The sequence below is a fragment of the Patagioenas fasciata genome, chromosome 1 (genome assembly GCF_037038585.1).
Source record: "Patagioenas fasciata isolate bPatFas1 chromosome 1, bPatFas1.hap1, whole genome shotgun sequence".
Taxonomy (NCBI): domain Eukaryota; kingdom Metazoa; phylum Chordata; class Aves; order Columbiformes; family Columbidae; genus Patagioenas; species Patagioenas fasciata.
The window spans coordinates 75,526,904-75,554,845 of record NC_092520.1 but is presented as its reverse complement, the minus strand read 5'-3'; the positions used below and the strand labels follow the sequence as shown (position 1 = coordinate 75,554,845).

General features: G+C 45.8%; 1 protein-coding gene and 1 long non-coding RNA gene across 10 annotated transcripts in view; one reads left to right on the top strand and one right to left on the bottom strand.

Moving 5' to 3' along the window:
- The window catches only part of LSAMP (limbic system associated membrane protein), a 1,027,179-nt gene that overhangs the window by 961,067 nt on the left and 38,170 nt on the right, over nucleotides 1–27,942 (top strand). The window lies entirely within an intron of this gene.
- LOC139828101 (uncharacterized) lies at nucleotides 5,332–19,684 on the bottom strand. Of its 3 annotated transcripts, XR_011739349.1 has the most exons (4): nucleotides 19,131–19,682; nucleotides 17,668–17,814; nucleotides 6,275–7,451; nucleotides 5,332–5,549 (listed from the first exon to the last, which is right to left on the bottom strand). It is a non-coding gene; the product is annotated as an uncharacterized lncRNA (long non-coding RNA). The 3 variants fall into 3 exon arrangements; XR_011739348.1 differs by having other exon boundaries at nucleotides 5,332–7,451; nucleotides 19,131–19,684; XR_011739350.1 differs by having other exon boundaries at nucleotides 5,332–7,451; nucleotides 17,668–17,803; nucleotides 19,131–19,684.

Below are 27,942 nucleotides of genomic sequence, written 5' to 3'. Positions count from 1 at the left end.
AGCTGAGCTGAGCTGTCCTGTGAGGATCCACAGGCAGCAATGGCAGCCAGAGCACGATAAGGGATACAGAACCAAAGTCTCACTGGGAACCCATCAGAAAGGGCTGGCTGGCTGGAGGAAGTAGCAACACAGCCCTTTCTGCAGCAGTCTAGGCACAGCCAGCTGAAGGGGCAAGTCACCCTGGATCAGGCTCTGAGCAGGATCAGCTGGGAGAATCACAGTTTTCCTGCTGATGGGAGTAGATTTTGTCCAGCCTTGCTTGCAGATGTTGTTCTTGTTGCTACTCACCAGGGAGGAAGTGTAGGCAGCCAGGAGAGCAGAGTATGTCTGTCACCATGGGAAAGGGGACAGGAGGACCATGCTGAGGGCAAGCCCTGGTAAAGGGCTGTGGATCAGCAGCATACACTCATTGAGACACAGGAGGGTCTGCAGTGGTAATGCTCTCCGTCGCTCTGCCACACTGCTCATGAACTGTTAGAGCCCACAGCTTAGTGCCATTAGGCAGAGATGAGATGTGATTGGCCTGTGTCAGACTCAGCATGTAGTGTGGCCATGTCTTTGGGACAGGATATTGTGATGGCACCAGCTCAAACCTCTGCCAGCAGCTGAAGGTACAGAAGTGCTGTCACCCTGACCATCACACAGGGGCTGTTTCAAACATGCTGGCATTGCCAGGGCTCTGTTGTCCAAGCTGGGCTCTCAGCCTGTGGCACTGGCAGATCAGAGCCATTGTACTGGCCTGAGACTAGGATGAGTGTCCCCCTGAGGTACTTCTCCCTCTCCACTGACTGCACAGGTACCCTAGATACCTTGCTCGAGCCAAGCATGTTGTTTTTGGAAGCCAGCGGCAAGTGAGACAGTCATCAGGTTGTCTGTACTCTCCTAGATCAGGGCTTGCACCACATGTGGAGGGAGCTTGTGGAAGCTCACCGTGGGCAAAGAATGCGACCCCTTCCTGCTGCTATCTGCAGTCCTCCCAAGTGAAGGGATTCAGTCTTCCCTTCCCTATCTGCCTGATCTTCCAGCTGTCCCCTCCCCTGTGCCAGCGGTGCACCTGCAGGGCAGAGCAGCTCCTTAATGCATAGCTCAGGTAGGAATATCCACGCTGCTTTTTCAGGGGCAGCTGTGAGGAAGGTGGCATATGTCCCTCATTCTTCTCCTCTGGTGCCTCTGGCAGGCGGAGCACTGTTGCATTACGCCAGCATTTAAGAAATAATAATAATTAAAAGCTTTCTGATGAACATGGTTAATTTCCTATTCTAAAAAGCTGCTAAGGCAGCGCCTTTTGTGCATTAGCATATTTGCAAGGTTAATGTAGTGTACTTAATAAGATAAATAATGCTTGTCATGATATTTCAGGCCAATTTTAAGGGGAGGGAATAAAAAATATTTTGCTTAACATCTTAAGTTTTTGCCTGGTCAACTCTAAGTTAACTGCTGAGCTACTGCTGAGTGTCGAGGAATGTTGTTCACTTTTCCCCTTGGCAGGTGCTCACTAGCACTTGCAGAGGGTGAAAGGAGACTGTCAGAGCACACATGGCACAGGTGAGCTTGAAGTGGGTTTTTGGTGACTGCTGTGATAGACATCGCTTTGGGAACATAGTTAGGAAGGGCATTGGGAAGGCAGCGAAGCCATAACAGGCTGAAGGAAAAGGATGTGGGATCAGGGACAACATCTGAGTGGGCAGGAGGAGGCAGCAGTACTGACCTGCAGAAGAGGGTCTGAGGCCACAAGAAGTGTGAGCAGATGGCAGCAGTAATAAACCAGTGATTGATGCAGTGGGACCACGAGGCTGGAAGAGGAAGCGGGGGCTCTCTCACCAACTCAGAACTCTTCGACTCTTTTTTTTCTTTTAAGGTCCTACTTCAACCCTTAGCTTAATGTTTTATTTTCCTCTGAATGTCTAGAACCAGGGAGGCACTTGAAAAATTCCCATGTGAGACACTATGGGCCATGGGAGACAATCATAAACCTGTTTGCTAGCTGCCAGCCCTGGGCAAATCTCAGGTAATGATTAGCAGAGAGCCCTTGTCTTCCTAATGGTTTCTTATGCCTCCTCTTCTGCAGAATGATTACTTTCTTAGGCTTTTTAATAATATACAGTAAAAGAAGCTGCATCCTTAGATAAATGAGGCCACAATGGGCAAGGAAAAAAGAGGTGAGAACTTGCCAGGCAAATGGTACAGGGCACCTGGCTTGCTACTCCCACATGCCCTTCCTTTCTCTCCAGTCCTCCCCCTGGCCAGTAACAAAGACCAACCAGCTCATTATTTTCTCATAATGATGAGGAGAAAGAGGGAGAAGCAAGCCAACAAAGCTGACAGTATTTGCTATATACAAAATTAATAGATAAGCCACACAGATACACGCTACAGTGAAAGGATGGAAGGACGGGTAGATATTTAGCCAGCACGGAAGGCTAGACCAGTATGATGTTGGAAGAGAACGACAGCAGAGGCAGCTGAAAGATGAGGAGGCAGGGGAGGTGGAAGAAATAAAGAAAGGAAACTGTAATGCACAGTGGGGAAAAAAAGATACAGTAAAAAAGATGCCAGAGTGAGAGAGATACAGGTGAGGAATAAGGACGATGGGTAAATAGATACAGCAAAAAGACAGGTGGATAAGCCTGGCAGAGGAAGGAATAATATGTTGTTGTAGGTGTCCAAGGGGGGAGGTAGTGAAGGGGTGGAGGACCAGCTACAGTGGGTAGATTGATTTTGATGTTAGCTATATTGCAGGTCAAACACAGTCCTCACACCACATCGACTCCACATCTGTTTCTTCTTCCACCTGCCTGTCAGCCCCCTGCTGTGTCCTAGATTTTTTCAGCTAGAGCACCTCTTGGGCTCGACACCGACTGTCTGTCAGCCCCAGGGTGGGGGAGACAGGACTATCAGGTGAGGTGTGTACCGGCCTGCGTGCTCTGCAGCACCAATGGACCCAGGCTCAGGGCAGCCTTACGGAGCTACAGCTGTTGGGAGGGTGAGCACCTCACCACCAGCATCTGCCCACTTTGGGTGCCACAGTATAAAAGGGATATAAAGCCAGTGGAGGGTGTCCAGAGGAGGGCTACAAAACTGGTGACGGGTTTGGAGGGGAAGCCATTTGAGGAGCGGTTAAAGTCACTTGGTTTGTTCAGCCTGGAGGAGAGGAGGCAGAGGGGAGACCTCATGGTGGCTACAGCTTCCTCACAAGTGGAGGAGGGGCAGGTGCTGGTGACTAACAACAGAACTCGAGGGAATGTCAGGAAGATGTGCCAAGGTTTAGGTTGGACAGTAGGAAAAGGTTCTTCATGCAGAGGGTGGTGGAGCACTGGAACAGGCTGCCCAGGGAGGTGTCACGGCTCCAAGCTTGACAGTGTTCAAGACTGGACAACACCCTCAGACACATGGTGTGAACTGTGGGGTTGTCATGTGCAGGGACTGGAGTGGGACTTGATGATCCTTGTGGGTCCCTTCCAACTCAGGACATTCTATGACTCTATGATCTCCTGGGGGCAAGGAAGGCAGGTTGGTGCTGGAAGCCTGTCCCTCAAAGGCAAAAAGGTTTTGAAAGCAGCACCCAGTTTCAGAGAGACACAGGGGTAAACCTGAAAGGCTGACTGGATGTGGGGCAAGCCATCCCACCCCACACAGCATCTGTAAACTGGAGGTTTTGTCAGCCTCTGTCACTGTTTAGCACAGGGCAAGGGCTTTCCCAGCAGCTCTGCAGGCTTAGCCTCCCCAGGTGCATTGTTGCTGTGGATTTGGCCTGCGACGATGGCTTGTATCAGGCCAGCAGCTGGCTGCCTTGTGCTACAGAGGGAGACATTTCTTCAGCCTCATCTCTGCAAATGACATCGTTTAGCTGACCCCACTGTGCTGTGGGGATTTCCCCCCACCCTGGTCTGCTGGAACCAGATGCCAACCTGGGGGAGGCCAGTGTGGTGCAGCACATGCCCTTGACAGCAGTCTTGGAGCCCACCAGCCCACCTGGCTGAGATGCATTTTTTTGTCCTCCAGCGTGGGGCTGGCAGCCCTTAACATTGAGCTTCCTGCCTCTGCAGTGCTGCAGCCTGTTACTGTCTTGGAGCAGCCGCTTAAAGAAGGAAAGCAAACCAGCCCCCCCGCCTCCATCCCAGCTGATGGTTTCTGTCTCTGTCTGGGGTGCCACAAACAGCAGCACTTACAACTTCAAAAGAGATTTGCTTCCCTACCTGAGCCCTGAGCAGCTCTGCAGGGCTCTGGCAAAGGCAAGACCACGCTGCCTGGGTACCAGGCAAGGCAGGAGACATATCAGTGCATCCCAGTACCTGGGCAGGTGGAGGAGAGGGTTGGGCTGCCCTGGGAGTTTGGGTAGGTGGTGACAGCCATGTGCTGTCTCTGGGGCTGCCAAGCTGAGTGTTGCTTACAGCTTTCCTGGGGGAGAAAATACTGTGTAGATTTCAAGTGTCTTCACATGTCCATGCACTAAAGAGTATTTCTTCTGCTTCTCGTGTTCAACCCTGACACAATAGATGCCTCAGACTTGAGCAGTCTGTTTGAACTACCTGCTGTTCAGAAATCTTGAGGACACAGCTGAAGCTCTTTGCTACTGAAACCTTTCTTCCAAACCTTCCAGGGCCAGATAAGAGGAGCATCCAGGCTACTTTCTTGTTCTAGGAGAGCAGGCAAACTCCCAGCTGCCCCTAGAGCTGTTGTGCATGCTGGGGTGGATGAAGGCTACTGAAATAGGGGCCTGTGGTTGTCCTGCACTGCAACGAGTCAGTGATAAACCTAGGTTGCACGGGAGGTGGGAGTTCTGTCTCGGCTTAGGAGATCTTAAAGGATTTCTGTTTTACAGGAAATCCTAATAGTGGCTGGTCTGATTTTTATCCATTAATCTCAGTTTTACTGTTTGAGTACCCACTCACACAGCAGCATGTATCTCTTTCCATTTGGGTCCCATTTCCTTACCTTACAGAGGTAAACACCTGCCTATTTATCTTACCCTCACAGACCCAGTGGAACAAAAGGTGAATGAGATTTTCTTTCACCTTGTGCATCATCATCAGAAATATCCCTTTTACCAATGGCAGGATTGTTTCTGCTGGGAATGATGGATGAGGCAGATGGAGTCTTCTCTGATGAACCTCTTGGCATTTGAGAAAAGCATTCTTTGCCTTGCAAAAATGAGGGAATCACACAGGGAATCTATTCCACCATCTCACTTTTGCAAACAGTCTGCTGTCTATAATCAGTATTTTTAAAGGAGATGGCATGAAGTTCCTGAGGCAGAGGATGATGAGAATCTCTGCTCTGATAATTTTTTGGACATGGAGATCACAGAATAATGAAGTCACAATGCTCAATATTTATTCTTTTAAATAGGCTTTAACAGCAATCGCTGGAATGTAGCAGGCATATGAAGTGTGAATCAGTGAGAGAGGTCATACCAATGATGTCCAGAATCAGAAGAAAGTCGGTATCTTCGAAACCAATCTGATTTTACTGCACATAAGCAGAGGTGGTCAGATTTCTTTTTGCACTTGGCACAGTGAAGTATTGACAGCTCTCATGAACTCTCCACCCTGGGCGTAAATAATTACAAAGGGAATTGATTTTGAATCATGTTTTATATGTAGAACTGTACTACTTATTAAGTGCAGTGCAACATATGGTATGGAGTGTGGCTACATTACCATTTGAGTTTGAATCCCAACCGTGCTTTGAAAGCATATGTCCCAGTCATGTCTTTGCTTTTGTTCCTATTGCAGGAAGGTCTCTGGGCATATGCTGTCTTTCTTTCTGGTAATGCTAAACCAGGAGATGCACAGGCTCACCAGCTGCTAATGGTGGTCAGCCCATGGGGGCTGAATAATGCTAGTCCCAAGTGTTGGTAACATGGACACAGTGGTTGGGCGGGTAGGACCCTCGGGGCTCAAGGACTGAGCCTCTTAAAATCAAGTACTTTTTGGTGCAGTTTTAGTCACCTCGAAAAATATGAACTTGCCCACACAATCATTTAATCCGATGTTTTCCCTCACCATTGTCAAGTTCGTGTCATCTGGACCTGCATGAGGTTTGCACTGTGATCTAGACTTACCATTCACTGAGTGCCTGGGGTTTACACTGGTCAGATCAAAAGTCCTTAATGTTGACCCTACTTCCCTTGCACCAGCTGATAGCTGCTCTTTCCCCAGGGCACACTGACAGAGCCTGGTGCTTTAGCTCTTCTAGGTGAGAAAAGGTGATATGAAGAGACACCTCTTACAGTGTGCTGAAACATGAGGAGGCTGATGCTTTTCCTGCTTACCTGCAGGGAGTTCTTCTGTCTAGGGCTCTTCAGCAGCAGAGCTCTGCAGCATGGCACCTTCTGCTCCATGGCTGGAAAACACCTCAGCCCTTGCTGTGTGGTGGTGGTCGCTCATCCATGTACCCAAACACAGCCCAGGCTTGGAAACTTCCCAGGCACGACCTTCCCTTCTCTGTGTCTGCCAGATATTGTGTGTTCATGGCCTCTGATGCCACACACTGACAGCAAGAATCACCAGATACCCTGCCTGTCCGTTCCCTTGGTGCTTCTGAAATGGTGCTCCCTCTAGTTCCTGCCAACACTGAGGGCAGTTGCTGTTTCTTAGTAGTACCATTAGACCGTCGTATTCTTTCTCATTTCCTTTTCCCAGCACTGCTGAGAGTTGCTACTTAGCTGGGATTTTCCAGATAGCCTGATGGAGTTAGCCATCCAGAGCCAGTGACTTTCTGTGCACATAGAGCATCTAATTCTCTTAAAGCCCATGGCATATCCCAGTATTATTTCCTGTGCAGATGACTGCTACAAAGAAGCAATTAGGAAGATAACCAGTATCTTCTCTTTCTTTCTTCCATTTTTAAAGCTGCAGGGGAAAATGGCAGTATTTTGGTCAAAGATAAGTATAAACCAAACCCTAAGGTGTTGACAACTCAAAATACTTGCATGTTTCAGTTTTGAACTAGCATCTAGATTTGTATCTTGGATATGGTCCCTGGCTTTACTTCTTTGAATAGTAAATCTTTTTCACAGTTTGAACTGTGAATATAATTTAGCATTAATGTAGCGTGTATGTCTTTGATATGGCCGAAAGGAAGAAGTTATGTATCTGGGTTGGAACGGAAAGACATATCACCATGTTGGCAGGGTCTTTACCGCCGGAAGAGTAAGTCAGGGAATCCAAAATGCAGGAGTCTTGGGGAATATTTAGATTTGAAAGTATAAAGTATGTACATACATCTAACAGTAGCTTCCTTAGATTGGTATATAGATCATGTGAGGCGTTTCAGGTGTAAAAGTAGGGTGCTGCCTTAGGGTGGTGTAGGAGGCAGAAGAGATCCTACAGTGAGGAATTGTTTTCTGTGCTCACAAGATCTCCTCTCAGTAGGTGTCCAGAAAGGACGAGATCCTGGTTCTGTTTCAAAGTTCGTTCTTGGATAGATAATTCTTCTTTTCTCTTCATCTGTGGAAGAAAGAGAGAGAAAAAGGTTTTCACTGTGTAAAATTGTTTATGGGTAGAAAAGTGAGCAGGAGGTCTCAGCATGATATAGTCTCGTTAAATGATAGTCTACTTTTCCTCCTGTTTCCTTGCTGGAGAAAGAAGGAAAGAATTAGCGCTCACTATATCTGAAGGGTAGAACTAATTATGACTGTGATTCATTATGGGCAAAACCAGCTAAACGTTCCTCTGTTATTTTTAATTTTGCATCTGAATTGCAGAGTATATGAAACCCAAGATAGGATCTGAATTCCTGGGAACAACTTCATTTCCAAATGTGCATGTAGCAGAATTGCCAGGAATTGGAGAAAAGCTGCAGACAATCAAGTTTTTAAAGGATTTAGAAGCCTCTCCATTGTTTTGCAGTTAATCTCAACTGTTGATGGTGTGAGGCAGGGATGTCCAAGGTCAGAACAAGCCAGATCACTGAGGTTTGGTCAAGTTTGACCTGTTATTTTTTAATGTTGTCTGTGTTTTGCTCAAGGACTGGTTAACTGTGCCTCTCCTCTTCATTTTTTTTTTTCAAGGGGGTCACTATTATTATTACTACTATTGCTGTTATTATTACTAGTTTGCAGGGGTTTTTTTTAGTCATCTGTTTTCAGCTCTCTTGAGAGCAATGAAAAGAAATCAAACTGCTTTTGTGAGTTGTGGCAGAAGAGTGCAAATAGATTGATTAAAAACGCTGTTTCTTTTTTTAATTTAAACAGAGCAGAGGCTTGTGGGTAATGTGCATAATGTATGCTTGGTGGTAACAAGCCACTGTGGGGAGAGGAGAAGAAAGCGAGGGAGAGAGAAAAAAAAAGTGGAAGTGGAGCCAATGTTGTTCTGCCTTTAAACACAAGATTGATTTTACATTTTCCCTGTGTGTCACTTTCATTACTAGCAAATTAATCCTTCTCTCTGAGGCCTGAAAGTTATTTCTGGGGTTTCTCATAAGAAAATAGCTTATGGTGTGCTACCTGTTCTTAAAAAGGGAGCTTGGGGCTTGGCTACATGAGGAAGTTGCACCCGTTTAACCAAAGGTGTAATTTAAAAATTGACCCCATTATAGAGGTGTACGTAGCTGGCTTATCTGGATTTTTACTTTATATGAACCTGCCTATACTGACAGAAACACAACGCTCTTGAAATGATACGAGAATGCTGACGGGAGGACAGGTAGCGTCACTTTAACTAAATCAATAAAAAGTTACCCTTTCACAACTGTCGCACCTTGTTCAGATCAAGAAGGCATATATGGAGACCTGTGGCCTGAAGGATCAAGCCCTCAGGAGCCCTCTTGGGAGGTCGTTGTGAGATTTTTCTGACACTGATACAGTTCTGCAGTGCAGTATCGCTTTGGAGCACAAGGGTCTGCTGGCTGCTGTAACCCATGGGGACTCAGAGAGCTTCCTGACCTAATAAAAGGGCAGATTTATTGAACACTCAGTTTAGACCAATGATTCCAGACAATTAAGTGGTTAAATCATTAGGCTGCCTGAAGCTACAACTATATTGCAAGTTGAGGAAACCATTTCACCACTGCTGGCTTTCTAGCAAGGGCATACTATGGGGCTGTTCTTTCTTCAGTCCTCAGGGCATGGCACCATGCGCAGAAATTTGGATTTGCTTTGCTTCTACTTAAAATATCTCTCATACCTAAAGCTTAGATCACCTGTGCTCTCATAACAAAAGGGCTTGGGTTTCTTTTGGTTTTAGGTGGGTATTTTTAGCAAGTTGAGCTTTTTTTTTCATACCTAGGAGATACACATGTGCTATCATTTCTTTACAGTCATTGGTCAGTCTTGTCTTTGGGTAGATAACAAATCCTCCTGCAGCTTTGTTTTGACTTGTCTGTTTTGATGCCTCTGATAAAGCGAGAGGGCTGTCCTGATTCAGCTCTGGCTCAGAAAGCTGGAGCGTGACCCATACTTCCTTACCAAGGTTAACATCGGCACTTTTCATTTCCATTTGAGATGAGCAGGTGGGTCACAGCCTGTCCCACTATTTGAGGGTCAGTTGCCAGGTCTGTCTGGATCCACGGTGCTATACCTCCTGCCAAAATGGGGCTGTGGTCTGAGATCTCTGATGGCTGCCTGTTATCTGGGTTAGCACAGCAGCAATTTTTCACCATCAGTTGCTGTCTCAGAATGCAGGTGTAAGAGTATGGTCTTCGGGCTGACCTGAGCAGGGCCCTGCAGTCTTGTTGACAGCAGTGGCTGGTAATTAGCTCGAAAAGGGCGGGAAGAAGGGCTCCATCTTTCCCATTGAATATCAAACAGCACACAAAAATAGCCACTTGCAGCCACAGTGAGGATTTGCTCCTATCAGTGAAAATCCAGCATGCTGTATCTGACCACGGGTCAGGTGTTTGTTTGGATTAACAAACAAAAGGGACGCCAGATGCAAGGAGGAGAGTAACTGCTTTTAAATCAAAAGGGCTCTTTATTTTTTCTTTTCCTTCTGAAAACTCTAGTGGCAGCGATTCAAGATGCTTAGGCTATGTTTCAGTGAAATCGGCTGCCAACTTCTCCTTTGCTGTGCGGTGGCCAACTCTGACGGAGGATCTGGTATGTGATTAGGCTTCTTAAGTGGCAGGTGGGGGAGTGCATCCACTTACGGAGTTATTGTTAAAATGAGGAGCTTTTGGGACTTCTCCGCAGGAACTCTGAATTGTTGGAAGCGTTCCATCTGATTTCTCAAAAATGCTCACTTATAGCCTGGAAAACTGCAGTCTTTACTGTGCCTTTTGGATTTACTAGAGCCTTGAGCAAGCCATTGGCTTGTCTTTGAGCGTGTACTGGTTTAAATACACTCGTGCAGAACAAAGGGAAAGACATGGCCGGGGTGTATTCATTTCCATCCTGACTGACTTAAAGTGAAGGGTGCCTGTGAGCATCTGTGGGACTTGTTATTGCTCACTGGGCAAGAGCTTGTCAGAAATGTTGGGCTGATGATCTGCTATGTGAACTGTGTGGTTTATAATTGACCTCTTTACTCCTGCCTTAGCAGACGACAATCTTATTTTTTACGCTTCAAACAAGTGCAATTCAGAGTGAATAGATCTTCACACTGAGACCTCTGTTCCCTTCAGAATAATTGGAAAAAATTCCCCCAAATTATTTTCTGGGAAGAAGGACTCTCAGTTTGGATGCCTACTTGTAAGATTGTCAGTGGCGTGGTTTTAGATACCCTGTACTACCCAATAGACTCCTGAAAGTATGTGGTATTTGATGGGCCTTGATTGTTGCAGAAATGTCCCAGAAGACAGCAGAAGGAATGAGAATGCCCACGTAGCAGTAGATGTGTGGGTATCTGTATGGGTGTCAGAGTCTCTGACTTGGTTTGGGAGCAAGGACTGGCGCAGGGCAGGAGGGAGGACACTGGCGGAGCTGGAGGACTCTGAGATTTGCCCCTAGTAGTGATGTTTGTACCTGATATGGTATAAAGCTTGCCTTTTCCAACTACCAAATGCATCAACATTGTAGAGAAGGGAGAAAAAATAAAGGCAAATATCACAGAGACTGGAGAGAGCGGGGGAAGGAGTGTTACGCTGGTTTGCTCATCAAGAAACAGAACTTTACTGGGACACAATACAAAACTACAAGCATATTAATCCTACTGCCTTTCCAGCTCCAGCACCAGCTCTTTTCTTTTCCAGGTGAGGCATTATTGTGTTAATACTTGCACGGGGAGGGAAGAAACGAGTCCAAATGCCCCTGTTTGAAACGTCCTATCAGTGCATAAAATATGTCTGCGGATTTGAGAATTATGCTGACTTCACAACAGTACATTTCAGATAAATAATTTATCTCCTGCAAACACATTTCTGTGCTCTTACACATTCATTTGTTTCTGGAAAGCAGCGGGGACGACGAGGAGGCAGAAGCGATTGGTGCTCGCTGGGGAACTTTCCGGGGAGCCGCCTGTAGCTTGGGTGTTGTTGGCCGCTGGAGGTAGGGTTTTGTTCTCACAGCCACCAGCTCCCACATCATAAATAAAGCCATTTTGGAAACAAGAGGCACCTTGAGCTAAAACTGGCATTTCTCACAATGCCGGCAGATCGAGCCAGCAACTGTTGATTTTAAATGTTTAATGAGCAATATGTTGCTGATTCTGGTAATAATGTTGTGTTTGCCTAACCTTTCTCGGTGTGCTCCCTTCTGCTCTGTCACTGGCAAGTTTCCAGGAGCAGAGGAAAGGGAAAGGAAAAAAAAACAAACAACAAACCCCACCACGAAGGGTGAAGCAGGGCAGAGAGAAGAGAAAACCTGAATGACTTAAGGAGAAGGGGCATAAAAGGCAGGGGTAGAACTTAATTAAAAGGAAGAGATAGCAGCAGGATATTGATGCCATGTCAGAGTATTAAACTGGGGATTGCAGAGAAAGATGACTTTTCCCTGCAGAGATATTCTTATTCATACTGAGAGGATTGGAAAATAAAGGCTGGTTACTAGGAAGAGATGGACAGGAGGAGCTGTGTGGAGGTGAACCTCCAAACCAGTCAATCTCCTGAGACAGTTCAGTCAGCTGGTTCAAAGCAGGTGAGCTGAAGGAGAAGCAGCATTGTACAAATCAGTAAGATGCTCAGTTACTTCCATGTCAGGCTCATACAACGCTCGCTCTAAAGACTGTCTCTGGTATGCTGTGGTTTTTCGAGTTTGTTTTTGTTCAACCTCAAAGCCCTAAGGGGTTCAGCAGAAGCCTGTCTGACACTGGGTTGTAGATTGGCCATATAAAGGCTCATGAGCACACATGGGTGTCTCAGGATGTGAAGGAGGCTTCCTTAACAGGTGGAGGCAGGAACATGCAGTGGAAACAGAAAAAGGCTGCTTTTTTTTAGGAATAAATAGCAGCTGCTTTTGCTGCTGCTCACAGCCTAGACTAGACCCTCTCTTTACTGGTGTGGGTACTGACCATTGCTTACTGGAGAAGACCAAGCTCTGACTTAATTTATACCATGACTCTTGTGATTGGGAAAGCCCAAGACTGAAAATACTGGAAGCTGAAGTCGTTTGTCTTCTGAACAGAGAGGTTTTGGGCAGCAGGGTCAAATGCTTCCCACTCCTGTGCCTTGGACCTTCCTCAGCGGGAGTTATCCAGAGAGTTATTGTGCAAAAACTGTGAAAAGTTTCTGTAATATGTTGATTGGGCTCTTGAGTGAGACCAGGCATTTTCTCATCTTTTAATCATTACCTCTTTGGCTGGTGTTTAAATCAAAGACTGCAAGCCAAACCCTCACTGTCCTGTTAGGAAGCCTCCTCTTGTTTTACATAATAGATTATTTATTGCTTCCATTGTATGTGCGGCACAGTATATATTGTCTGAAAGGGAAATAGAGATACTAGGTCATACTTGGTGAAAGAGGATTTTTCCGTTTTTAATGGGGTGTTCTGCAGTGCTTCTTATACTTTTATTTCCAGGCTGCTGCACTCAAATCGTGCTGCATAAAGTTGACCACATGCAAATATACCTATAGAAAAGTGTGTGCTGAGACACTGTGAAATAGAAGTGGAAGCAACAGGACACGAAGGATGTGTCTAAGAGCAGCCCTGCCAGAAAAAAAAAGTTGGTGGAGTGGGGGGCAGTGGTCTACATGGGCCCCTATCTTTCGTCCAGCAATGAGAGAGGTTTAAGAAGTAGGTAGTGTCCTTTATTTATATAACTGATTGATTCATTGTTTTTCCTTCCTCTGTGACTTATTGCCTCCTGAAGTTACTTGCTTCCTTTTTAATAAGCGAGAGCAAAACATGTATGTGTGTTCCACACTACGTTTTCCAATTTTAAGAACAGGTGTGCATGGGATTGCTGGATTGACCTCTCTATTTTTTGCTCACTGTTTTGCACCACCATGATTTCTTCTGTTGTTTTCTTGCTTTCTTGAGAAATGGCGTAAGCATCATAGCTAGTATATGCAAAAGATTTTTAATTAGCCTTGAGCTTTCCAGCAGGGTCCTCCAGTACAAAGAAACACCGTTCAAATCAAACACATCATCAGTGGGTCATCTTCAAGGAAATTTCCAGCAGCCCAGCTTCCGTAAGTGAAGTTCTTTGCTGCCAGCACCTCCCTGTGATTTCTCTTTAGCTGTAACATACTCAATCAGTTGTAGGGTGTTTTTTTCCTTCATTTTTTTTTCTCCTCTCTGGTTCAATTCCCTACAGCTTCAAAGTAGAAGAATGAAATCATTTCCAACCATGTGGTGTGATACGGCATTGTCTCTCTCGGAGAAATCAGCACAGGTGTTTATCATGTAACAGGCAACTATAGAAGCAAAACAAAGCTGCAAGTGTAAGAACTCTTCTCCTAGATGTTTCTCCAATACACTATTCCTCCATGAAAGTTTTTTGTCATTGCAGTAGCTCAACTGAGTTACAGTCAGGTTTTGGTCTTTTAGACAGATATATGAGTGGAAGGATAAAAGGGCTGGAAGATAAAAAGGAGAGTAATAGGGGAAGGGAAGGAGAGAGAGAGGGTAAGAGAAAGAAATGAAAAGACGAAAAGAGGTATGTGAATGGAAGAAGGGAAAAAAAGGTTGAGAAACTGGAAGCAGGGAGGTGTTAGGTCAAAAAGCAGGAGACATGATTCAGATCTCTGGGATGACAAGGTCAGAGGCTTGTGATGTCTTCTTGGCAGGGCAGAGCCCCGTAGAATGCAGTATAATCTTTATCAGGGCCCTTCAGTTTAGGGGCATATAAATGCAGTGGGGTTTATTGCAAATTCTGGTTAATAACTTTCTCAAAGGGGAAAACTCCTGTATTCTCTTTGAAATGCAATTTCTTGTCTCATAAATTGAAACAGCTGCAACTGTTCCCTCTGCACACAATCTTTTTTTTCATCTTTTGCCTTTTTTGCTGGGTGTATGCATGTGATTTTGCTTAATGATTTCTCCCTGCAGAAGGGACCTAGAATGTGGTGCTGTATACAGGTTTGTGATCAGTGTCTTTGCACAAGCACAAGAAAAATGCCTTGGGCATTTTCTGCTTTTAGAGAGGAACAAGAGTTAGGCTATTAGTCTGAATCTAACTTGGACTGCATTTCTCGTGAGAAAACTCAGTAGGAATTTCTGCAGCCTAATTCCCTAGAAAGACTATTGCCTAAACTTAGGTTTAGTCTGTCACCTAGACTCCAGTCTTGGGGCTGGAAAGGCTGGTAGCACCTCCACAGCTACCATGCAGAAAGCAAAGAGAATATAGGTGAGCATCTCAACAGCCTGTATTCATGCCTCAGCTCTTAAGGAATCCTCTCTTGCATGGGGCTGGTGATGGGAACTGCAGTGCAGGTGGGCAGTGATATTCCTGCCTGGAAAGGGAAGCAAGACCATCTCCCTCTTTATGACTCTGAGCAGTGCTAGAGACTCTCTGCCAGCATCAATCCATCTCTTTCTCTCTGAGGGATCCTAACCCTCTACATCCCCTTGCCTTTTTCTTTTTTTTTAATCAACTTTTCATATATACCTCTTGCTCTGTGTCTCATTTCTTTATCTATTTCCTTTTTTGTCCTTTTCCTGAAGACTCCTGTCTCACAAACTATCTTATTTATGCTTAAAAACAAACAAACAAAAAGCCTCACTGGTTTTCCCCTATTCTCCATTCTCCTTCCTTCTCTCTTCTTCCCTCTCCTTCCTGCTTGTGGCATCTACCTGCATATGCAGACTCATGCTGCCTGAAAATTATCTGAGGACCTCTGCTCCTGAAGCAGTGAAAAAACAGTCTGCAGGTGAATTTGCCATTTTAATGTAGCTAACACTCCTCCTCCCCTCCTTCAACTGTTCTGCAACTGCAGACTCCTGAGATTAGTGGCATAAAATCCCACCAGGATATTGACATAACCTATAAGCCAGGAAGTTGTTTTAATCAAACCCAGCATCCCGTTTGGAATGCCGGACTTAGAAATACAAGGACAGCAGTTTTGAAAACAGCTGAGAAATAAGGAAATAAGTGTTTGGGGAGAAGCAGTTTGAAAACCATTTTTTTCCCTATTATTTCAATACCTTATGGTATTTTTTTTCCACTGAGTCCTCGCCTACACAGAGCGCTCAGATGGAATATTGGTATTGGAGAGGTGATAAAAAGGAATTCAGTTGGATTGCTGGATTATTAAGAGGGGCTACTATCCAGTAAAAGTGTTGGAGGACCTCAGTCCACGAGACATGGATGATTACTGTGGATGAATTCCTGGTCCTTGGAGGCCAGGTGGGAGGGCACAATTGTCATGTTTCTCCCCCAACCCCATAAAAATTTAGAGCAGCCTTGGATGAGCCACTCATAAAATTGTCTGCTATGTTGCATGGAAAGCAGTGAACCAAAGAAAGAATAGAAGATACCCAAAACTATTCATTGGTCTCTAGTTCACAGACTCTACTTCTCTGTTTCCCTCTGTCTGCTCTTGAGTTTCTAAAGAGGCAATCTTTGTCAGTGTGTGACTGGCAGCCACAGATCAGCAGGGCGAGGATAAAGTATTGACAAGCCATTGCAGATGCTTCCACTGGCAAAGCTGATAAAGAGAAGGTGCTGCGGTAAAGGAGGGGTGACTGGATCCTCCGTACTGTGGTGCCAGTCAATATGCCTGCTGTCAATACAGTCCAGCGTTGTGGCGCTTCTCTCTGCCAGGAGAGAGAGAAGTGGCCCATTTGCAACCTTGGTTCACGCGTACGGCGGCATGAAACGCGTATAAAGCATGCAGTTTGTACTTTAATGGTGATGAGAGACAGGGGGAGATTTCTGTCCCCAGCTGGTGATCAGTTTAGTCAGTAAAGTATGAGGATTGATAGCACTTGTCACTATTAGCCCAGCTAATATAGCTACAGATGCTGCATTTAATCATATAAACTGTGCGGCGCAATTGCAGAACAAGGGCCTCTGGCCTGCATCACTGGAAAAGCAAGCGGAGCAGATTCCTAAAGGGCTGGTGCAGAATTACAATTGTCCTGCACTCTTGTGACAGCAAAAAAGAAGGTCGTGTCCTGCTTCTGCATGGCACTGAGTGTAAGGTTATGTGTTTGTGTGCATGCATGTGTATAATCTGCTGTGTGCACATGAGAGAACAAAACGAAAGGATCTTGTGCCTGAGTTCGAGAGTATGTGTGGTAGAAGGCAGAGCTCCACTGCATATAGAAGAAATGAAAGGAGTGGTTGGGGCAGGAGGAGGTACCCAGTCCGCTTTCTCTGTCTTTCCTAATGCCATATTCCTGATAACTGTGTCTTATCTGCAGTCTAAAGGAGAGTCAGAGCTTTTGAGAAGATGTGGTGCCGCCCAGCAGCACAGCTTTGCAAAGTGGGAAGCAGCTTCCACACAGCTAAGACCAGAGCCCTTCAACAAAGCATTAGTAATGCAATGAGAGCAAGTTAGGAAAAAAACACAAGGGAAGATCTGAAATTTCTTATGGTGCACATCATCAAATGGCAGCCTCACTCCCCTTCTGCTGCCTTCCAGGAGTATTCGACACCAGCCACTAGAGGGTTTCAGCCATTAATGAGGCCTGTTCTCTTGTCCCACCTGCCAAAAGGTGCCTTGTCACAGGCAAGTGTGGGGCTGCGTGGGTGCAGGCACCATGCAACACTTGCAACAGCAGAGGGAAATGATGCTCTGAACTGCAATCCTCCAAAAAAGAGAGGGGCACTCACTCCCATGTGATGTGCAGCTCTGCTCCCCACTCGTGAGACAGCAATGACACCCCTGTGCTCATCCTCTCATGCTTTCTCCCTGTCTGCCAGCCTTCCCCCATGCACATCCTCCTGTTAATGCTTTGTCATACTTTCAGTCACAGAATCACAGAATGGTTGGTGTTGGAGATCACCTAGTCCAACCCGCCTGCTAAAGCAGGTTCACCCAGAGCAGATCACACAGGAATATGTCCAGGTGGGTTTTGAATGTCTGCAGAGAAGGAGACTCCACAACCTCTCTGGGCAGCCTGTTCCAGTGCTCTGGCACCCCCAAGGTAAAGAAGTTTCTCCTCATATTGAGATGGAACCTTCTGTGCTTGAGTCTGTGCCAGGTGGCCCTCACCCTATTGTTGGGCACCACTGAAAGGAGTCTGGTCCCATCCTCTTGATACCCACCCTTGAGATATTTATAAGCATTAATAAGATTGACAAGCATTGATAAGTCCCACACCAGCACTTCCACGTGCATTTTCTCCAAAGCTGGTACACGTGCACACACACGTGCAGTCTCATCCCCGCATACTCTTTCACCCACCTGCATTTCCTCTGGCATCCCTGCGAGCGTTCACGCTGCTCTCCTTATGATGCCTGGCAGCTCTCGCCCACGTGCCCAGCTGGTGCTCGCCCGTGCTTGCCACGCTCTCACGTTCTCTATCTCCGAATGCCCAGCCCTGTAACTCAGCTGTCATTAGTTCAGTCATCTCTGTGTCCTGTCAGACACACATGTGCAGTTAAGTGGCCCAGAACAAGACTGGAATGTATCGGGGTTAAAAATGAATATGCCAGGAACGTCCCTCTTCTCTAAACTCATGCCATGATAATACAGCCCTCAAGGGGAAGGGTTTGCGTAAAGGCAGCTGGTTTGTGGCTTTTACTGGGGGAGAGCATGAGGGAGGAAATTCCAGCCCAACACCTAGCCCTTCAGATGAAGTGACTTGTCAAGTATGCAACTGTGGCGGAGATCTGAGAAGCAGTAAATTTAGCAGCACTCACTTCCACTGACAGCCTGTCATGTGCTTGAAACATAAATAGTGGTGGAGACAAATCACTGCTGTTTTCCTATTAAGCTTTGGCCCACTGGCCTCCTAGCTTACCAGCAGCATTTCTATCCAGCCTGCTGGCGTGCCTCGTCTCAGGGACAGATGTGCCTCCCTGTTGCAGGCTTTGGGAGAGTCAGGACAGGAATTATCATGCTGTTACTTCCTCAGGTGTCCTTGCTGTCTTGCTCATCAGCTGATGTATTTCTCTCTCAGGCCATGTGCTGCTGGCACCTCCTCCCTCCACCCAAGGTTGAGGGAACATGGACCCTCTCCCTAGAGGGCTCATAGTTTTCACCCCTGCCCCTAGTTTCTTGCACATAGCCTGGCAAGGTCATGCTGATGGAGTAGATGAGGCACTGATTTGAATAAGGGAGTAGAGGTGAGGTTTTCCAGTGCACCTGAGTGACTCGCAAGCACAAATGCCTTTGAAAGCCACTGGGTCTTGTCCTGTTAAAGCATTTAGTGGCTTTTGGAAACCCTGCTTTCAAACATTAATTATTATATAACCATTTAATAAAACATGCCATCAGAAGCTCACATTAATCTTCACAGAGATGAGAAATGTCCCTTAGTGCTCTAAATTGAGGAACCAGGAGCAAATGGGCTCAGCATATTTCCCCCTTTTCCCTCTCTCTTATCAGTTTTAATTCCTCTTCCCCTCTCTTCTCAAGGAAGATGAAATCACGCCAGTGATTAAGGTGGCCTGTTCTGCGTTGGTTTAATTAAAACAACTGCTTAAAACTCTCACCGGTGTGCGGTCGCAAAGGCACTCTAATGAAACCTCTGCCTCTTCAGAAGATTTGAGGAAAGGAGCCAATGAGTCGTCAACATAAAATAGATGGCTTTTCATGCTTTCTGAGGTCTTTGGGCTGCCTCTGTCTCCTGTAGGGGCTGGGAGCTTGTGTCAGAGGAGACAAATATGTTTGGGCTGGCAGGAGGGATGGGGAAGGCAACTTACCTTGTCAATTCCTGTCCATGTGGTAACAAGTGGATGCAGAGAAGTGAAGCCCAGTGAGACACTTCTGAGCGACATGGTTGGCCTGGTCTTCTCATGCCAGCAGTTTTACAATTGTTGGATGCTTTCTGTAAGTGTCTCAAGAAAGAGTATTAGGGAATTGGGGCAAACACAATGAAATATCTTTTTGGTTTGTCCTCTGACCTCCTCCTAAACTTATGGGGTAACCTCTAAGAAGTCAGAAGGGCGACGGTTTCAAACTGTTTCTTCTACTTGTTGTTATCTGTCTTCTCACTTTCTGGTGAACCCTTCTTTTTCCCATATCCTGGGTGGAGAGACCCTGCCTCACAGTTGTGATTTGCTGCAACAGTGCTGACAACCAGCAGCTGAGCTTGCAATGGTGAGAGTTGCAGCTGGGAGCCAAAGGGACTCAAAATCGGGGTCTATATATCCTCTCTGCTTGCCTCCCCTGTAGGACTGTACAGGCTGAAATATTAGTCACTGAGCAAATGCCTTCCTCCTCCTTCATAGTCAGTGCCTTGCAAGTTTGAGAGAGAGAGAGAGACTTGTTATTCTTTGGAAAGCAAGGGAGTGGCTAACAGCACAGGAATTAAATATCCTAGACTGAAGCAATCATTTATCTGGACCACTATCACTATGAATCAACAGCAGATACCTCAGATGATAATATCACAGGAGCCAGCCCAATTGATCAAAAGTCTCTGCAGCATGTGAACCCAGAGAATATCTTCCCAGCACAGCCCATCCTGCTGAAAACCTCTGTGATCCTTGCCTTGATACGTGGCAATGCTTCATGGCTGTTCAATCCTAAATCCAGCCATTTAACCTCATCTCCTGATCCTTTGTTGTGCTCCCTGGAGAACATCCCCTTTGCTCCTTCCACCAGGAGCAGATACGGGGGATGGTGTCAGGCAGCCACGGTGCTGGATCTAATTGAGAAACATTGCAGCAAGGAGAGTGGTCAACAGAAAAGCAAACAAAACGATTTTTCAAGGAGCTAATCCACCTATACAAATATTGACGCCAGGCATCACAACACACTGACATGTTTCTGAAAGGGTAAATCTTGCTGAGGGGTGGCTTAACTCTTTGACCTCATTTCCTCAGTTGAAAACTATAGCTGTGTAAAAGATCAGTGGCAAGATCCAGGTTGATACAGAAATCCCAGTCTTTAGGTTTTAGTTGTGAACTCAGTGTTCAGAGTAGCCTCACTGAAAACAGGGATGAGCTACAGGAATTGCCATCATGCAGAGTCTCAGGAGATTCAGGGGCTGTGTGATCTGGTCGTAAAACACTTGGCTCCAGTTTGCAGAGAAAACGCCACAGCAACATATAATCTGTAAGGTAATGCTCTTTGCCATTTCAAGTGTATTTGAGCCAGTCTGTTGTTTCTTAGGCCTTCTTCCAAATTTCAGACTGAAAAGGATGGAATAGTATTGGTTTTGTTGAATATCTGGGTTGTTTTTTTCTTTTATTTTGTAATTTTAAAGTTAAGTTGAAGTTCTTACACCCTCATCCCAAGAAGTATGAAAGGACATAAGACAGAAGGAAACAAACGCATTGCATTTAAAGACAGGGAAGCATTTTCATGGATGCCTACAAAAGTGAGCTACTTGATTCTTGCACAATAGTATATTGAGCATGTCTTGCTCTGCAGGAGACACAAGGCTCTTGTAAGAGACATAACAAGGACTTTTAAAGATGCCACCAAGCACAGACCAGCCCTATAGTCCCTATATTGACAAACTGGCATGGTTGGTACCACTGAGTATCACATGAGGTTTCCTTAAGGTCTGCAGCTGACAGAGAATTTGTGGAATTAAACTAGTGGCTACATTGCAGTCCATCCCTGCTCTCCACTGACAGGACAGAGATTATATGGTCCAGTCATGCTTCTTGTGGAACTTACTCCAATTGGGACTTGTTGCTGTTAATCTTTTCCTTGGTCTTGGGTCTGTATGAAAGAAATTGATTTCAAACTGTATAATAAAGATGATGGAATTAATGCTTTGTCCAAATTGGGAGAACTTGCAGGGAAAGGAGTACATGAGGCCAAATGAGAGCAAACCAGCTGACAGAGTCACCAGAGACTGTAACGCTTGACTGCTTGCTGTTGTATTTTAATTGCCTTTCATAGGTTTCCATGACATGCAAGAAAACCCAGTCCCCTGTAGCAGCTCTCAGCTTGCATTACCTTCTTGTGCTTAACACAGTGGGAAACAAACACCAATTGATTTTTCACTCCCTGCTGTTCCTCTTGCCAGGGGCAACCACTGGTCCATCCTTTTTTCTGTAGGTGGTGGAGGAAGAAGATGCAGCTCCCTGCAGAGCTGACCACACTGCTGGGAGATTGATGTGCTGGCATCAGTGTGTGCACATTGAATAACCCCTATGCCTGGGCTGTGATTCTTTGTCAGACCTCCTGTTTTGAACTGCCTTTTTTATTAGCTGGTCCAAAATGGTCACCTTAGCCCTGAAGACTTACCAGCTCCTACCTCCTTAAGACACTCAAGAATCTAGTGTCATCTCTGTGATTCCTTTAGCTGATGATGCCTTCTACCTCATGGTGTTGTAACCTTCAAAAGGCAGCAGGCAGAAATTAGGGGATGCAGAAACAGTGCAACTTATTGGTTTGTTCCTGTTTATATGTCATTTTCTTGGCAGTAGAATTAGGTCTTGATGTTTGGTAGCACAGTCATGACAACTCACATTGCAGCATGCAACATTTTGGGAGTATAATATTGTAGCTGTGACATTAGATGACTTAATTTACCTCATGGTTCATAATTTACTGTACACATAGGCATCACGGCCAAGTTTTGTTCAACAGCAATTAAGCTATCCAAAAACTGCTGTTTGTGATCATTAAAAAACTGTTGGCAAATTTGAGTTCAGTTCGGTAAGTAATTTTTGGGGAAAAAAAAAAAGAATATGAAAAAAATGGCATTTTCTTTGACGTGAAATAATTTTTTTGACATTATATCTCAAGCTGAGGCAGAACATAATTCCTTCTTCTGGTACAGCAAAGACCAAAAGAAAACCACTGGTCAAACAGAAGGTTTTGACCTGAAGCACGGCTGGACTTTTTGCAGGGGGTGTTTCTCTTTCTTTCTTGTGTTCACACGTGGACTTTGAACGAAAAATCTAATCAGTTGCTGACATACAGTGGTATATCACACACCTGCTCCGTGCCCACACTCAGGGTTGCGTGTAAGGGACTGCGAAGACCTTCAGTCATCGTTTACAAATGCAAGTGAAGAGGTAGTGGAAATTCAGAGACAGCAGCAGACATGCTGTGGCTCTTCAAGCACACAGCCCCCGCTGACACGCACCCACGACTGGGTCGCAGCCTGGGTCCCAGCTGTCAGCTCTTGCTTCCAGCTCCTGAACAGAGACATCCGTGACAGCGGGTTCTCCCAAGAGGTCTCTCCCGCTGGGTTTGGTCAGTGAGTCCCTGGAGAAAGAGAGCAGAGACATAGTTCAGTCTGGGGAGGCTGCTTTGAACCTGGGAGGTTTTACTGGCATGCTAGATGCCTGGGGTTTGGGACAGGTTTTCTTAACCCCGGTCATGCTAGCAGGCACCCGCGCTGCCCACACCAGCGAGCTCCTCGGGCACTGCTTCTCCTTGACTCGGGGGCACAGCAGCCAGCTTTGCACGTAAGGAGAAAATGCGATCGTTGATGAACAAGGTCCTGTGAACGCCAGGGAAAAACATGCCAGGGTGTTTCCTCCTGATCTGACTCATTCTCATTCGTGGAGCCAGAGCCAAGCCAGAGCCCTCTTTGGCACTATGCTAGTTTTTTGGTTTATGTGTAATAGCTACAGTCCTAAGGGCACGGGAGGCATGAGGCCAGCTTAAACAATAAATACCCTGCTGTGCCTTGCTGCTTAAACAGAGTAATTATTGCCTTGCTACATGTGACCCCTCTGTTCCTGTCCCTCTGGCAGTTGTTATTTCATGGCTCCCTTTACATAAGGGACGCCTGTGCCTCTCTCCATGTCATACATCTCTCTGTTTGCCACTGTCTCGCCTCCCATCTTTCTCACTTGCTCTTAGTACATTTCTCTTTGTCAGTAGCCGACTACCATTTTATTATATTCTCAGTCACTGAAAAATCCCACTTTGTTTGCATTTCTCTCTCCCAGCCACTGTCCCTCTGGTCATTCTCCCTCTAGTTTTTCTGCATCTATTTTTCTCTCACTCTCAAGCCTCCCCCATTTTCACCACTCCCCATGCCAAGCTAGTATTTCTGCCTCCTCTCCTCTCTGTAGCATTGTAGCACTAGATATCCCTTTGCTTATCCACCATCTGCTGCTCTTCATTGATCTCTGCGAAAAACAAGCCTCTTCAACTAAGGGATGTAAAAAAACGCCAGGCTCATTGGAATCTGTGATGGCTGAGGAGACATAGACTGATCAACGGAAACTTCAAAGTTTTCAATTAAAAAAAACCACAATCCAAGCTGGAAGTAAAACAAAAAATTATTGCAAAGGCTCCCTTAGCCGGTTTTGTCTTTCTGAAGCCTGTTCCTAGGGAATGTAAGGTGCAGAGGGAAGGAGGAAAGGTGGGTGAGCAAAACCTTGAACAATAAATGCAAAGTGCAGAGAGAACAAAACCTGTAGTTCAGCACTGGAAGTTGCTACACACTAAAAAACTTCAAATGGTATTTATTGATTTGCAAGCTTTTTTATGCTCTTGCATTTTGTTTTATGCAGAGAAGGCCCCAACAAAGATGCATAACCCCTTCTGCTTTCCCCTCTTCACAACTTCAAAGAGGCTTGGAAGGCAAACAAACACAAAAGCAGGGTATCTGATCTCTTTCTCCACATACCAAATGCAAACACATACTTTCAGTGGGTCTGAGCTTCAGTTTAGTTTAAGACCACAACAGTATTAAAAAAAAAAAAGAGAGATAAGTAAAGTAATTTCTACACCAAAAGGAGCCCAGTGTTGGATGCACAAACAGGAGAAGACAGAGCAAAATGTGGCTGCCATCTCTGCAGACCAGGTTCCCCTTTGGAAATGTGAGGAACGAAGGGTACAAAGGGTCCTCTCTGATAAAGCACATAGCTAAAGGCATTGCTGGTCCCTTGACTCTCTGAAAGAGCTGTCCACACATGCTACAAGCGCAGTTTTGTCTGGGTGTGTGTCATTTCTAGAAAGAGTTTAGCCTTTGAGAAAAGAGTGGCAGTGCATGGCAGTGCAAGGGGATCTTTGGCAGGAGGTGGGAAAGACCCACAAACATGTGGGGAGGGCTTAAGTGTGCATTTCTGCACACACAACTAGATTTATATGTGTAAAAATATATATAAAGTGTAGAATTTGCAAAATACAGGCTATTTTATATATATATATATATATATATATATATGAGAGCATAGGCAGGTGTGTGCATCAACAGGGGATGATACGCAGAGCCCACGGGGTTGTACAGGGCTGTCTCCAAAGGGTGGGAGAAGAAGGAGGCTTCTTGCCAGCAGGCTGCCATTGCCAAGCAGGTTTGCTGTTTGGCTTCATTATTTACTTTACTGGGTCCAATTAGGAAGCTGGGGATAGGAAATGTGGCTGAGGCAAGCGGGTCTTCAAAGCCTTCTTTCTGCACACATCAAAGCTGTCTGCTGCAGATCCCTCTGCAAAAGGGCTCTGCCAGCTCCAAGCGTCGGCAGGCGCCTGGCTCACTCTGCTCGGGGTCGTTCCCTTTTGGTTTGATTGTCAAGCCTTCCAGGCTCGTACTTTCTATCTCTAGCCTCCAGAGCAGGAAGCTCCTCTTTCTGATTTACTGGGACGGAGTTAAGGAGCTACAGCTTGGCAAAACAGAGCTTAATGGGGCTGCGGCAACAAACTGAGCTACCTATGAACATGCAAAAGGCAAAAAAACCTGCAGGGAAGAAGGTTGACTGAAATCATGGGAAGGGATGCTGTGCTGCATGAGGAGTCATCCTCCTCCAGGGAAACCTGGAAGGCCCCTCACTGGGAGGGGGTTGAACTGAACCAGATAAGACAGCCAGGGGATGATCTGTGTCAGTGAGGAAGGTTTGGCAGTAGGGTCAGGATTTCATCTCTGGATAACAGACTCAAGGCAGACGTCTTCTCTTAGCGGGAATGGAGTGGCTTGTATGCCAGGAGCTGGCAGTCCCTCTCTTCACCTAATGAAATGTGTTCATTGTTATTGGTACCACAGAGCATTGTCCAAGCCTTCTCCCTCTCTACTTTGATAAACTGCATAGCGACAACCATCAGCTTGCTGCCAAAGCTGGCTCCTGTGCGGAAACATTTGTAAATTTGCTCAGTGTATAAAGCTCTGTTCCCGCTCCCCCTGCACCCCCCACTTTGCCTTAGAGGTTAGAGTTAATATGACTCACCTAATCTGGCTGCCAAGGTGAATTAGTGAAAACATCTCTACAGCTCTGTGCAAGATATCACAACCTGACATTTTTCTAACACACTGTGATACATCTTTCCTCTCTCTGATCTGTACTATGACACCTCAATTTTATATAAATGCTTTTTGTTAGAAATGGTTAACGTACTCTTGGAGGGGAGGGGACTGCAAGCAAAAGGGTCTGTCTTGCAAGTGAGAGTAGCAGAGTTCTTGTAGTTAAATATTGATGCTCAAGGTTGAAACAGGTCAACAGTGCAGGGACAGGAACAGTGCTACCACTATTTCAGAAAAAGACTGTCACAGGAACTTTCCTTGAAGTGTTGTGCTCATATCTGTCCTGGAGCAAGGGAATGAAGAGCCGAATAGACCTATTGATGTCCTTGGCACAGTCTTTAAGAAAGAAGTCTTCCCTTTTACTCCTGCCCAGATTGCTCCACTGGGCAAACCAGTAGCTCATCCTCTCTTGGGAAGGGTTGTGCGTAGCTGTGAAAGCTCTCCTGCTGGACCTGGTACACAGTTTAGACGTCAAGTGCGTGTATGTATGCAGGGGAGGAAGCTGAAAAACATCTTCCCTTAGGAAAGTATGTACCCTTTTAGGATACTTTGGAGCTCCATTGATGTGATTCTCTGACAGGTGGAATTAACAGCACCCTTAATGAGGGTGCCACTCCATTAGAGCTGGTTAAGTCACCCTCAACCCTCTTTTCATTATGGTGACAGTCTTCTGACAAGGGCAAATTGCAGGAGAAGCAAGTCCCATTTGGAATGAACCCTGTGTATAAACAAGGCAGAATTGCAGAGCAAATGACTTGCAAAGCAGAGGCAAATTATGTTTTAACCTTTTCTTTGTGAGTCTTTCCCTGATGTCTGATTAACCCTCCAGTCAACTGGCTGACCTACCAACTGGGAGTGCTGCTGTGAGAGAAGGGGAGTGTTGGTTGTCAGCTCAAATTGGGGGTGGGATTTTCAAAGAGCATTATTAGCAGGTGATATGTGTATGTATGTGATAAGAAGATCTGCTAATTGAAAGAGTTCCCTACCAAAAATGAATCATCATGCTATGACAAAAACACAAACAATTTATTGGCTGGACAGACAGGAGCACAGTGCAGAAGTTGTGATGCAATCCTTCAGCTGCTTTTAGCCATGGAAACGTCATCTGAAGTGCTGTGTTTGGTTTGGAGTACTGAGATTCCAGAAAAATGTGAACTTGTCAGAGAGGTCTAAAAAGAAAGAACAAGAACGATCAAGGGTCTAAAAAGCCACTAAAAAGCCAGTTCAGAGGCAGGTTGATAGACCTGGCAATGTGCAACTCAGAAAAAAAAGAAAACAAAAACAAAACCACAAAAAACTGAGGGAGGTATGTAAGCGATTTAAAAGTTGATAAAAGTCTATTGCAGAGAGGGAGGGAATGATTTGTTCATTTTGTCTATATCGGCTAAGGCAAAAATAATAGCTTTAAATTGCATCAAGGGAGACTCAGGTCAAAATTCAGGGAAACTGCTCCAGTGGTAAGGACAATGAAGCATGGGAACAGATTGTCTGGAGCAGCTGCAGAATGTCTGCTGGTGGAGAGCAGAGGATGACTGTATCCCTGGCATGACCCATGTGTCCTGTGTTGAGATTGGGAAATGGGTTAGATGGTGACTGAAGTCCCTTCTGGTACTATGACACACTTACCTCTGGTCCTACAGGAGTTAAGGTTCCCTAACATATTAATGATTTACAGTGATAAAATGCACCTGTTGAAAATTCTACCCTGCCTCCTTCTCCACTGGCTCTTCAGAGCATCAGCCCCAGTGCACAGCAGAGGGTAGAGAGCCGTGTCCTGAAGCACTGGGTGGGGAGCAGAAGACAACTTTGCCTCCCTGCCTTGTAAAATACACTGCTGCCACGCAGTAAGGCCCTTCAGCAGACTGTTAGGGCATGCAAAAACCTGCATCAAGGCAGTTGTAAGTTTTAGACATAGCAATGGGATTTCCGCTCACCTGAACATCTGATATGAGCTAGAAAAGGGATTGCTGGTTAGCCCCGCTGAAAGAGAGGAGAAACCTTGTCTTTGCAGGAGTTTAATAGGTACACTGCTGTTTTCACGCTGGGTCCCTGTGACGAGGGGTGGTTTTCCCCTAGAATGGTTCTGAAAATTGGCTGAGAAAAAAAAAGGGGGGGAGGGCAAAAATAATTGTGTAAGGGCCAGAGTTCTGAGCAGATCTTGAAGCTGCTGAAATCCTTGTCTCTGCTGTCGAAGGGAAATGCACGCAGCTGGCATCTCCGCTGTGACCTGGCCAACACGCTGCAGCAAACCCGTGTCTGTGTGGTGGGGTTCATTGTAGGTGGCTTTGCAGGAACTACAGCTGCGCAGACAAGGCTTACCCACTGCTTCCACATAGCGCCACAGAGCCAAGGGCAAC